The 12,475-nt window shown below is 46.2% G+C and overlaps 2 long non-coding RNA genes across 4 annotated transcripts in view; one reads left to right on the forward strand and one right to left on the reverse strand.

The window, feature by feature from the left end:
• LOC148005993 (uncharacterized) overlaps window positions 1–12,475 on the reverse strand; it is a 1,435,680-nt gene that overhangs the window by 759,588 nt on the left and 663,617 nt on the right. The window lies entirely within an intron of this gene.
• LOC102550980 (uncharacterized) lies at window positions 830–7,520 on the forward strand. 3 transcript variants are annotated; one of them, XR_015621075.1, is made up of 4 exons: window positions 830–1,196; window positions 1,359–1,453; window positions 6,251–6,380; window positions 6,524–7,520. It is a non-coding gene; the product is annotated as an uncharacterized LOC102550980 (long non-coding RNA). The 3 variants fall into 3 exon arrangements; XR_015621073.1 differs by having other exon boundaries at window positions 843–1,020; XR_015621074.1 differs by having other exon boundaries at window positions 843–914.

Here is a 12,475-nt window from a genome sequence, read left to right on the forward strand (position 1 = left end):
GCCTTGAACTCACAGAGATTCACCTGCCTCTGCCTCCCAAGTACTAGGATTGAAGATATGCACCACAATGCGGGGCTTAGAGGCATTTTCTTAACTGAGGTTCCCTCCTCCCTGACGACTCTAACTTGTATCAAGTTGACCTGAAATTAGCCATCCCAAGGTTGGAGAAGCCACCATCAAACATCAGAAAGGTGCCACCGAAGACCTCATCCTGAAGCACAAACAAGTGAGGCTCTCAAGAGTCGTTAGGAAGGTTCCAGGCTGTGGTGAATTTGGTTTAACGCTTTCATTATGTTAATTGGGTTCCCAAAATTGCACGAGATTCCATGAGTGAGACTTTGCGGGGGGGGGGGGGGCGGGGGATGGGGGCTTGTCCCGGGTTGGCTTTGATTGGTAAATAAAGTTGTAGGCAGCCAATGGTTGGGCAGAGAGAAGAGGCGGGACTTTAGGATTCGGGGCAAGGAGATCAGAAAAGGAAGGAGATGGAGAGTCGGCATGCCAGGAAAGGAATATGATCCAGGCTTGAGAGTTGCAAAAGAAAGAACAATCATACCAAAAAATACCAGTCATGTTAGAGCCAGGCAAAGCAGCTCCAGGGAGCCCCGAACTGGGCCTAGGGGAGCAAAGATGGGATATAAATTTTAGTAAGTAATAACTCAGGAGTATCGGAGGGGAGGTGTTACCAATGTGGAAGTTTGGGAGTGGCCCAGCCATTGAGCTGTTTAGGGCATATTAAAATAGAAGGCTGCGTGCGTGCGTGCGTGCGTGCATGCGTGTGTCTTTCATTCGGGAATTCTGGAACTCAGAACACTGGAGCATGTCAGATTTGAGTAGCTTTAATCACCCATAGCAACACCAGAGTTCTCAGTGGACCTGAGCAGATCCCTCCAGTTACCTCAGTAGTGCGCAGCAGTGTGCGGAGATCCCTGGGGCTCCCTGGATATAGCTCTCCTGTTTGTCCACAGATCTGGCTGCAGTTGTCTTTAGAGAATAATGGCCTCCTTTCTTTAGCTCTCCAAAGTGAGATACAAGTGTGTCTCATGACCTGGAACTGTTGATGGCAGCAGAGATGAGCTGATGACAGCCTATGCTGCTCCCCACAGCAGTCCTGAGAGTTCTTTCAAGAGACCTCCATTCAGTTAAAGCTGATTTTGTCACAGAAAAGAATTTCAGAGTGGGCCAGTGTGGTAGTTTGAGTAAGAATGGCCCCCATAAAGCTCATATATTTGAATGCTTAGTCAGTATTTGCAATGATTAGAAGGATTAGGAGGTGTGGCTTGCTGGAGGAAGTGTGTCACTGGGGGTGGGCTTTGAGGTTTCTAAAGCTCATGCCAAGCCTGTGTGTTCTCTCTGCATAGGAATCAGGCTGTAACTGTCAGCTATTGCTGACATACATCTGCCTGCATGCCCCCGTGACCCCACTGTGAAGAAGATGACCTGAGCCACTGAAACTGTAAGCAAACCCTCAATTAAATGCTTTCCTTTATCAATGTTTGGTCATGGTTTCTCTTCACAGCAATAGAACACTAAGACAACCAGTATGAAGCAGAATTGAAGTTTATTGAGAGAGACTCTTGACATAGATTTAAACACAGGGGTTAATAGAAACCATATGATGTATGGAGGTGTGTGTGTGGCTTCTCAGAGGGTTGTATGTACTTCACGGTTTTTACAGTAGTTGCTTACAATTTTGATGATGTCTGAAGTTACTATTTTTTGATGGGCTGTTAAAAAAACCTCAGTGAAGGAGTGGAGAGATGGCTCAGTGGTTAAGAGCACTGACTGCTCTTCCAAAGGTCCTGAGTTCAAATCCCAGCAACCACAACCATCTGTGATGAGATCTGATGCCCTCTTCTGGTATGTCTGAAGATAGCTACAGCGTACTTATATATAATAAATAAATAAGTCTTTAAAAAAAAAACTCAGTGAAAGTAGGTGTGGTGGTACATGCCTTTATTCCCAACGCTGGGGAGGCAGAGCAGAGTCAGGGGGATCTCTGTGAGTTTGAGGCCAGTCTGGTCTACAGAGCATTCTAGGACAGCCAGGGTATGTAGAGAGACTCTGCCTTGAAAAAAGAAAGAAAGAAAGAAAGAGAGAAGAGAAAAGAAACTTTATTGAGGTCACAGGGTAGTTCTGGACAAGATCACAACTGATAAAACCCCAGGTCACAGGACTGTGGACAGTGAGGATGTCTTTTCCAAGTAAAAGTTAAGAGTCTTGTTGGTGAAATTCCTGGAGAACGTCTGAGAGGAAAACTAGATCATACCTGAAGGTCACGTCTGCCTTAGCTCATTGAATTTTCACATTCTCATGTGAGCACATCTTCCCATAAAACTAGTACTGTCCGTCTGTACCTAGACAACCTATATGGCAAATGTTAGATGTGCTGGACTTCTTGAGGCTCAGCTCGCAAGAGGCGCCAGCCAGCCTGGGGTACGGGGCTCCCTTTCCTTCCTGAGTCTCCATAATTCTCCCTGTCTTTCTATCCTGCCTCAGATCCACAGGGAAGGGGTCTGGAAAAGGTAGCTCCCAGCTTTTCTTCCTGTGATTCTCAGGGGTCCAGGGAGGGTAGCAGTGGTGCTGAGTTGCTAGTAGACGGGCTGATCCACACACTGTCGACTGAGCCACATCTGCTCTCCGTCACACACACTAACTCCTGAGTAAGGACAGCACTGATGGGGAGGGTATGGAAACCGAACCAACCAAACAACCGCATAGCAAGCCGGGCGTGGTGCTACTTGCCTATAATCGTAATACTTAGGAAGCTGAGGCAGGAGGATGGCAAGTTTGAGGCTACATGGACTGCACAGTAAGACCCTGTCTCAAAAAGAAGTAAAAGAGAATCTACATGTAATGATGACAACGCAAGAGAAAAACAGAGAGAGAGAGAGAGAGAGAGAGAGAGAGAGAGAGAGAGAGAGAGAGAGAAGAGAGAGAGAAAGAGAGAGAGAGAGAGAGAGAGATTGATTGAGAGATTTTAAGTCTTAGGTTTTTATCCTTTCTGTGGAATAAGGAGATATGATCATCATATAATAAGGCTAGTCAGGTGCTTGCTGTACAGACTGGGCTGCTATTGAACTTGTGGCAGTCCTCCTGCATCTGCCTCTCAAGTGCTGAGATTACAGGTGTGAACTATCATGCCCACTGTAAACATTTTTTCTTTGAACTGAATGTCTCTAAACATATACAACTCCACATTACAGGGATAGGAAATAAAGATATTAAGGTTGTTGGGTGTGGTGGCACATACTGGTAATCTCCATAATCAAAGGGGAAAGGCAGGAGAGTTGAGGTAAATTGAGACCAGCCTGGGCTATTCTGGTAGGGAGGTTCGTTCGTTCTTTCTTTCTTTCTTTCTTTCTTTCTTTTCTTTCTTTTTTCCTTCTTTCTTTTCTTCTTTCTTTCTCTGTCTGTCTGTCTTTTTTTTTTTTTTTTTTTGGTTCTTTTTTTCAGAGCTGGGGACCGAACCCAGGGCCTTGCGCTTCCTAGGTAAGCGCTCTACCACTGAGCTAAATCCCCAGCCCCTGTCTGTCTTTTTTTAATGTTTTTTTTTTTTTTCTTTTTTTTCAGAGCTGGGGACCGAACCCAGAGCCTTGCGCTTGCTAGGCAAGCACTCTACCACTGAGCTAAATCCCCAACCTTTTTTTAATGTTTTGAGATAGGATTTCTCCCTGTAACAGACTTGGTTGTCCCAGAACTCACTCTGTAGACCAGGCTGGTCTTGAACTCTGTCTCTACTTTATCAGATTAAACTACCCCTGATTCCCCAACTCTCACTTCTACTCCTTGGATCTCAGACCCAAGTTTTCTAAGGGAAAACAATACCATATACTGGTCAAATGAATGCATGTCTTAGAGGTTGTAGAACAGCACCGGGCCATGTCAGATGTCCTCTGGCATGTCAGTCTTTAGTGTCTGTTCTTCATGTTCTGTCGTGGAAGCCACTGAAGGATAATGCGGTAGAAACTCACTGATGTTCTTCAGTGACCAGAGAGGAAGCTCTTTGGTCGGAAAGACACTGTATGAGCTAGGTTGAACAAGGAATCCTGTAAGTCCAAGGATTATGGCTTTACTGGAAGCATTGCAGGTCCAGGAAGGAAAAACCACATTTAGAACAATAGAATCCAGCCAACAGAAATTGCTGCACTTCCATAACCAGCGTCTGTAAGGACGACCGGCTGTTCCTCCCAAGAATGGCATCATAATGGAGGTTATGTGTTCGCGTCTTTTGTTGACTGATTGAATACTTGCCTGCTACTGGATCCTTTGTATAGGGTAGTCAGTACAGACAATCCTCACATAACTATCCTGCCGTCAGGACCCTGTTCACAAGCTTATTAAGCAAGATTGTCAAGGAGAAGGTGCTTGTGGGAAGAGGCAGCCATCTGCAGTGCATGCTCACCCAGGAGCCTTGGAGGTGGTTACCATTTGGTGGGGATTCATACAGGATCCCAGCGTCCTAACACTCTTCATTCCGAGAGCTCCAATCATGTGCCTGCCTCTTCCTCAGATTTCCCTCCATGCTCATTTCTTCCAAGTTACTACTTATTAACTACAATCGTTAAATTTCTGTAAAGGCATACTTCTGTGATCTCTTTTTCTGGGCCAGCTAAGACTGCACAGTGATCCTTAGCCAAATGCCTAAGGACTTGCTTAAAATCCTGTACATGGGAGGGTTTTCTGACCAATTAGAGACATCCCCAAGTGAGGCTGTATTGCTTCCAGGTGATGCTACCACACCCCACACCTCGAGGACAGACTGAACAGGAAACCAGGCCTGGGGCTGTGAAGGGGCGAAGTCCTTAAAGGGCTTGCTGCGTGCACACCAAAGTCTGAGTTTGGACCTCCAGCACTCAACCTTAAAAGCTAGGTCTGCAGTGTGCGCCTGTAATCTCAGCCCTGGAATGCAAAATACGTGGGTCCCTGGAGCTCACCGATTCTCCCTCTTAGCCAAAGTGGTGAGCTCTGAGGTTTAAAAAAAAAGGCAAAGAGCTACTGAGGAAGAGACCTGACTTCATATCAACCTCTGACTTCCACATACATGTGCACTACATGCACCCATATTCACACACACACACACACACACACACACACACACACACCCCAACACACAGAGAGACAGAGACAGACAAAGATAGACAGAGAGAGACAGAGAGACAGAGAGAGAGGCCTGGGGAGTATGTCATGGTGGTTCACATCTATCATTTCAGCACTAGGGAGGCTGAGGTTCTAGGCCAGGCAGGACTGAGTGAAATCTGTTGAAAAAAACAAGAACTAAATGGACAATGGGCAGACAGACAGGCACACGTACACACACACACACACACACACACACACACACACACACATGCACACACACACATGCACACACACACACACATGCACACACACTAAAACCCAACAGAAAATAAAAGAAAGCCAGGTCTGGATTTCGGTGTAGCTGTTGACAGGCATAGAGAGAGGTCCTGTACCCTTGCTTGTCCTATGGGAGTCTGGATCACTTGTTTGTGTGACCCCTGTCCTCCATTGTCAGCACCTTACACTGTGACACATAATCGAAGCAAAGAACCAGCGTTGCTACAATTTTGTGAGTGATAATTTTTGTAAAGGCCAGACTTTATTCCTATCAGTGTCCTCTTTTTGTTCCAGGACCCTTTTTTTTTTAAAAAAAAAAAAGTCAGTGTCTCACTAAGTAGCCTTACCTGATCCAGTCTCACAGATGTAGGCCAGACTGGCCTTGAACTCATGACAGTCCTCCTGAACCTCCTGGATATGCCACCATGTTGCATTTCATTGCTCTGCCTTCTCTCTCTAGTCTGTGAAGTATCTTAGTCTCCCTTTGTTGTTGTTGTTGTTTTTTTTTTTTTTATTAGCATGACCCCCACCCACACCCTGCAGAAACACCAGCAAGGTATTCTGTGGCATGACTCCCCACTTGAGTTTGTCTTGTGTCTTCCTGTGACTGGCGTGGGTTTACAGGTTTTCAGAACATCAAACACAAGGAGGTGTTTTTCATTAAATCCTGTCAGGTGTTATGAAAGACTGCGAATTACAGCTATGAAGTAGCAATGAAATAATTTTATGGTTGGGGTCACCATAACATGAGGGAACTGTATTAAGAGGTCACACATCAGGAAGGTTGGAACCACTGGTCTGTTCTGTTTCCCTTCTCCCCTTGGCTAGGGTAGTGTTTGCCAGGCATCTGAGTTTTACTGTTCTCTCGTCTCTTGTCCCTGCTCTACCTACCCAGTCACAAAGAGCTCCTGAGTCTCGCTCATATGCAAAGGGAAGATGGTGAGAACGAAGCTTCACTTTGTAGAGATGAGGACATCTACACAGGACTCTTCTGAAAGACAAAAAGTCCACCATTTTAATTACAGGTTTGCAACAGTTTCGGTGGGTCTGAAGATCAACTTTAGAAGTAGAATGCTTAACATAGGTCAGGCCCTGGGTCCAAAATAAAAATTTTCTGTCCAGGGTTAATCTTCATTCACTAACAGATACTTGCACTTATATCTTCCAGGACTTAAAATTAACTTGATAAGCTTCTCCTCCTGCTCCACACTGCTCCCAGCGGCTCCCTGGCTACACTGGGCTGGCTTGGCTGCTGTCCCCAGCCGCCACCACAATCATCTACTGGGACCTTATCAGCCACAACAAGATGTTCTCTGATATCTACAAGATCCAGGAGACAGAGAATGGGCTATGCCTGGAGGAAAGAGGTCAAGACAGTCAGTAGAACAGAGGGTAATATTGATGCCTCAATACTGGTGGAACTCCTTCTGCTACAGATAGAGGGCGGAGGTTCTGGAAGCACAGTTGATGTCATGAAACCACCACTAACGAGAAAACGGTGACACAAAAGTACATCAAAGATGACATGAAATAATTCAAAGGCAAACTTGAAGAACAAACCCAGGAAGAATGAAACTGTGAACACAGGAATCCAGATAGCATGGTGTTCGCCCAGACTACTGTGAAGATGGTGTGACTCCATTTATGCTTTCTTTAAAGGGTGCTTTAGAGATGGAAAAATGTTAACAAATTGGGCGATTACTTTGAATCTATCATCTGTCATCATATCTGGCTGGTGTTTGTCACCCATATAACACCAGGACTTTAGACAAATGGGACTGATGTCATCTTGAGCTTTTATTTTGCCCTTGACATATTTAGAGTTGAGGTATTGCTTTGTAAGAAAATAAAAAAAGAGTCGTTAGGTTGTCTTTAAATAGAGTGCATTTAAGCTTAAAAAATGCAAAGCAAGATAAAAATAAGGTCATGAACTGGTTAGAATCACATTTAATGATTCACTAGGGCTGGAGAGATGGCTCAGTGGTTAAGGACACTGCTCTTCCAGAGGTCCTGAGTTCAATTCCCAGCAACCACATGGTGGCTCGCAGCCATCACCATTTAGAGATGGAAAAATGTTCTGGTGTCTTCTGATGTCTGAAGAAAGCTACAGTGTGCTCACATACATAAAATGAATAAACTCTTTTAAAAAAAAACCAACTCACTAATTTAGAAGGAATAATGTCTAAGACTATAGTGTTTGTCTCTAGATGGTCAAATCTTCCTTTATATTATTGGAATTACAATGTATTGATAAATTAATATAAATTAGTTCAGGGATCTGTTTTGTAACCAGATAACACAGTCCGGAGCCTTGACAAAACAGAGGGTGAGATAAGGTCTGGGCTGCCCCAGGGAGGAACCTACCAGGGACATAGGCCTAAGGCTCTTACAAAATTTTGAAATATCAGAATAAAACAGAAAAAAATACTTTCAGTGGAGGGGCAGGACATCAAGTGGAGGAATGGGGTTGCCATCCCACAGTCAAAAGCTCTGACCCAGAATTGTTCCTGTCTGAAGGAACTGCAGGGACAAAAATGGAGAAGAGCCTGAGGGAAAGGAGGTCCAGCGACAGGCCCAAATTGGGATCCAGCTCAAGGCGAGGCCCCAAGGCCTGACGCTGCTACTGGCTGTGGTGTGCTTGAAGACAGGAGCCTAGCATGGCTGCCCTCTGAGAGGCCTAACAAGCAGCTGAAAGAGTCAGATGCAGATGTATATATATCTCCAACCAATGAATGGAAGCCAGGGACCCCTATGGTTGAATTGGGGAAAAGCTGGAAGAAACTGAGGAGGAGGGTGGTCCCAGGGGAAGACCAGCAGTCTCAACTAACCTGGACCCCTGAAATCTCTCAGACACTGAACCACCAACCAGACAGCATACACCAGCTGAGATGGGCCCCTGACACATATACAGCAGAGGACTGCCTGGTGTGGCCTCAGCGAGAGAAGAGGCACCTAACCCTGGAGACACTTGAGGCCCTAGGGAGTGGGAAGGCCTGGCAGGATGGGGCTCAGGGTGTGGGGACATCCTCTTGGGGGAGGGGGGTTATGAAATGGGGAGTGGTTGGGTGACAGACTGGGATGGGGATGAAGTCAACTGTAAAAAAGGATTAAAAAATAAAAATAGGGGCTGGGGATTTAGCTCAGTGGTAGAGCGCTTACCTACGAAGCACAAGGCCCTGGGTTCGGTCCCCAGCTCCGAAAAAAAGAACCAAAAAATAAAAATAAAAAATAAAAAATAAAATAAAATAAAAATAAAATTTAAAAAACAGGAAAAAAAATGTGAAATCCAGAAGGAACTTGGGAAAAATGCAGATAAAGGCCAAACCGCTTGAGAGGAGAGCAGATTTGTATCTCCTGCTGGCATGTTCTGGAACACAGGAGGACTAAATGGGAGAGCAGGGAATACTGACTCAAATTCTTCTCTCTAAGCCTTTGACCACACAGCATGGTCTGGTGGGGTGCTCCTGAATCCCAGCACTTGGGAGGTAGAGGCAGGAGGATTACAAATCCGAGGTCACCCCTGGCTACATAGTGAGCCTGGGCTGTCTCACAGTACATCAGAGGTGTGTCACCTGTCAACAGCGATGGGTGATTTCACTCACGTGGTTATGTTCTCTGAAGAACGTGTTTCCATTGGTGACGATCATATTTCATATCTAAGTTTAAATGATGGCCGAGTCATAAAGGTAATGCACATGGAAACTATGCATAGTGGGCTTGGGGAGCTGGCTCAGTCTAGGCGCGACTTCCATACACAAGCCAGCTAGGTACAAGGGCCGGCGCTTGTAATCCCAGTGCTGGGGAGGCAGAGGCCGGTGGATCGTCATGAACGTTGTGCCAAGCCCTTTGTGTTCAACCTCGAGTATCTCTTGTATCCTCTCTCGGTTCCTTCAAGAACTGAAAGCTTTGCCACTTTGAGCTTCCCCAGGCTGGGGTATTCTCGCTCTTCTCTGCAAAGCTTTAAATTACAGGGTTTAAATGTCACTTGTTTACGGAGGTCCTTTAATCCATTAGATTTCCTAAGGGCTATTGTTATGTGACCCCATGTGACAGACACTGAGGTGACAGCCCCCTTCAGGAAAGAACCCAGAAGAGCTGGTCAGCTGACACCATCTGGCTGTTAACTCTTTCAGTTCCACCCCAGCTTCTCAGAGGTCCCGTCCTTCTCAGGTGGCCTAGCCAACAGCCTAAACAGTGGCACAGCCCCCACCGATTTCCCAGTGTGCCCCCACCCCGAGCCACCCCTCCCCCAACAGTACATCTTTCCTCCTGAGTAACCCACTGAACTGCCAGAGGCTGTCCACAAATCTGCATTGCTCTTCAGGGCTCTCCCTGATCAACGCTGCCTCCACCCTGGCCCTTTCTTGGTTGAACACGAGGCATTTAGCAAGGAACCTTTTATTTCGATAACTTCCCTTCAGTGTCAGCTTCCTGGAAGACTCGACTGCTGTGTGTATTTTGCCAGAGCGGAAACACACAGATTGAGGGGGTCGCAGGCTGCAGAAGACGTGCCAGGCTCTATGGGCCATGCTGACATTGTTTCATTTTTTCTAGGCCAGTGGGAAGCCCATAGGTGTTTTCAAGTAGATTGGAGTAGGATAGAGAAGATCAAATAGAAATTTGGAAAGAGCACTCCGACTCCTGTGTGGGAAGACAAGAGGTGAAAATGGAGGCGAGAGGTATTTAAAAGGCTCAATCCCAGGGCATGGAGAGGTGCATCAGTGGCTAAGAGGGCTCTGCTCCAGACCACAGTTCACAACTCCAGCTCCTGGGAACTGAATGCCCTTTTCCAGCCTCCAAGGGTACACACAGACACACGCATTTTTAAAATTTAAAATTGATTTAAAATTTAAATTATAATTTAATTTAAATTTTAATTTAAATTTGATTTATTTTGGTTGGAGATTTAGCTCAGTGGTAGAGCGCAAGGCCCTGGGTTCGGTCCCCAGCTCCGGAAAAAACAAAAAAAACCAAAAACCAAAATTTGATTTATTTTATTTTCTGTGTATGAGTGTTTTGCCTGCGTGTGCGTGCGTGCGTGTGTGCGTGCGTGTGTGTGCGTGTGTGTGTGTGCGCGCGCGCGCGCCATGTACTTCTGAAGAGAGATTTGGATATCCTAGGGCTGGAGTTACGGATGTTTGGGACTCATACCTGAGTCCGCTGACACAGAGCAAGTGCTCTGAACTGCTGAGCCTTCTCATTGTTATAAATCTTTTAAAATGTTCACTGATTGTAAAAGGAAGAGTTGGGATCACCTAGGAAAGACATTGTGCATTGAGAGACGGCTATGGATGTTATGAATACAATGCAGTTTGTGTGTGCGTGGGGGGGGGGGTGGTACCCGGTACGCCCATGCCAAGGCGTTGCCTGAGAAATCACACCATGAAACAGATACAGCACGAAGGGGATTTATTGGGGGGAAGGGAGAGGAGTGGGGGCCTGGAGAAGGGGTAGAGGCAGATAAACAGAGCCATGAGGCAGAGAAGGAGGGACAGAGAAGGACAGAAAAGGGGAGAAAGAGACCAGCCAGGAATACATGGGAACAGAGAGAGAGTCCACTGGGGGGGCAAACAGTTCTTTTTTTTTTTTTTTTTAATTTATTTATATATGTAAGCACATTGTAGCTGGTTTCAGACACACCAGAAGAGGGCATCAGATTCCATTACAGATGGTTGTGAGCCACCATGTGGTTGCTGGGAATTGAACTCAGGACCTGTGGAAGAGCAGTCAGCGCTCTTAACCGCTGAGCCATTTCTCCAGCCCAAGCAGTCCTTTTACATGCCTGCATGCACCTGGCGGCAGGTCCCTGGGAGGAGCCTGCTGGAATTGCTTGTAAGCCACCCCAGGAAACTGCAGCGTGTAAGTCCTGGCAGAGGATGAGGGTAGCAAATGAGATGTAGGCCCCCAGACTCGGTGTCTCGGAAAACTGCAGGGCATTCTTTGTTTATTCGGTTGTTTCAGTTTCTGAGACAAGATCGCACTACGCAGGCTGGGCCGACCATTACACAACAGCGTGTGGATGTCTTCCTTAGGGGAGGAAGTCGACGTCATACCAGGGGCGCTCTGTTCTTCCTGTTGTGAGAACAGTTACTCTGGTAAGAACATCTACTCTCTGCATCCTTCTGAAATTCTCTGGATCCTTGGGAGAGAGAGAGTTTACACCTCTCTCTGGTGGGCCCGAAAGGGAATTTTACTCCAGGCTCTGTCAACAATTTACATCTTATTTCTGTTTAAGCACATCTATTAACGTGGATCAAGTAGATTTCAGGGAAACTAAGCCCTTACCCGGAAGCTCGCTGTCTGTTCCCCAGAGCTGATTACACCTCTGAAGCAGAGCTGGGCATTGTTCTTCCTCCCCTCACATCGAACTCTGGAGCCTTTTCAAGTCTGAGACGTTTGGATGGGAACCATTGTGAAAAGCTAACGTGAATGTTCTGTTTACTCATGGCTTCTATATAATTTATTCATGCTCTTTTATGCCAGCAAAAGTATTCCCATGTTATTTCAGTATTTCTAATTAACCAAAGTGAACATCACTGATGAGCAGCAGGGCTTCTCGGCTGAAGAACGCCTTTGTGCTGAAGTCAGCACTGTTCAAGCAGCGGAGGAGAGCATCTATCTGTCCTCCTGTGCTGATGGGTAACTTTATAGGTCTTCGCCTACCTGTAGCTCTTGCTTCTGAGAGAAAAGAGATGGCCACCTTTTGTAGGTTTGAATATATCCCCAACCAACAAACTTTATATTTTAAATTTTAGTTTTCAGGACTGAAAAGATGGCTGTGTGTTTAGGGGTGCATGCTGCTCTCGCAGAGGACCTGAATTTGGTTCCCAACACCCAAGTCAGATGACTTACAACCACTCACAACTCCAGTTCCAGGGAATCTGACACCCTTTTCTGGACTTTGTGTGCACCAACACTCACACATGTAACCGCTGCACATCCACCGTTAAGAAAAGAGAATCAATCCTAGCCAGGCACACCTTTTATCCCAGCACTCGGGAGGCAGAGGCAGGCAGATCTCTGAGCTGTGAGTTGGAGGCCAGATTGGTCTACAGAGTGAGTTCCAGGACAGCCAGGTCTACACAGAGAAATCCTGTTTTGAAAAACCAAGGAGGAGGAG

This window comes from Rattus norvegicus, chromosome 5 (genome assembly GCF_021556685.1).
Source record: "Rattus norvegicus strain SHRSP/BbbUtx chromosome 5, alternate assembly SHRSP_T2T, whole genome shotgun sequence".
NCBI lineage: Eukaryota > Metazoa > Chordata > Mammalia > Rodentia > Muridae > Rattus > Rattus norvegicus.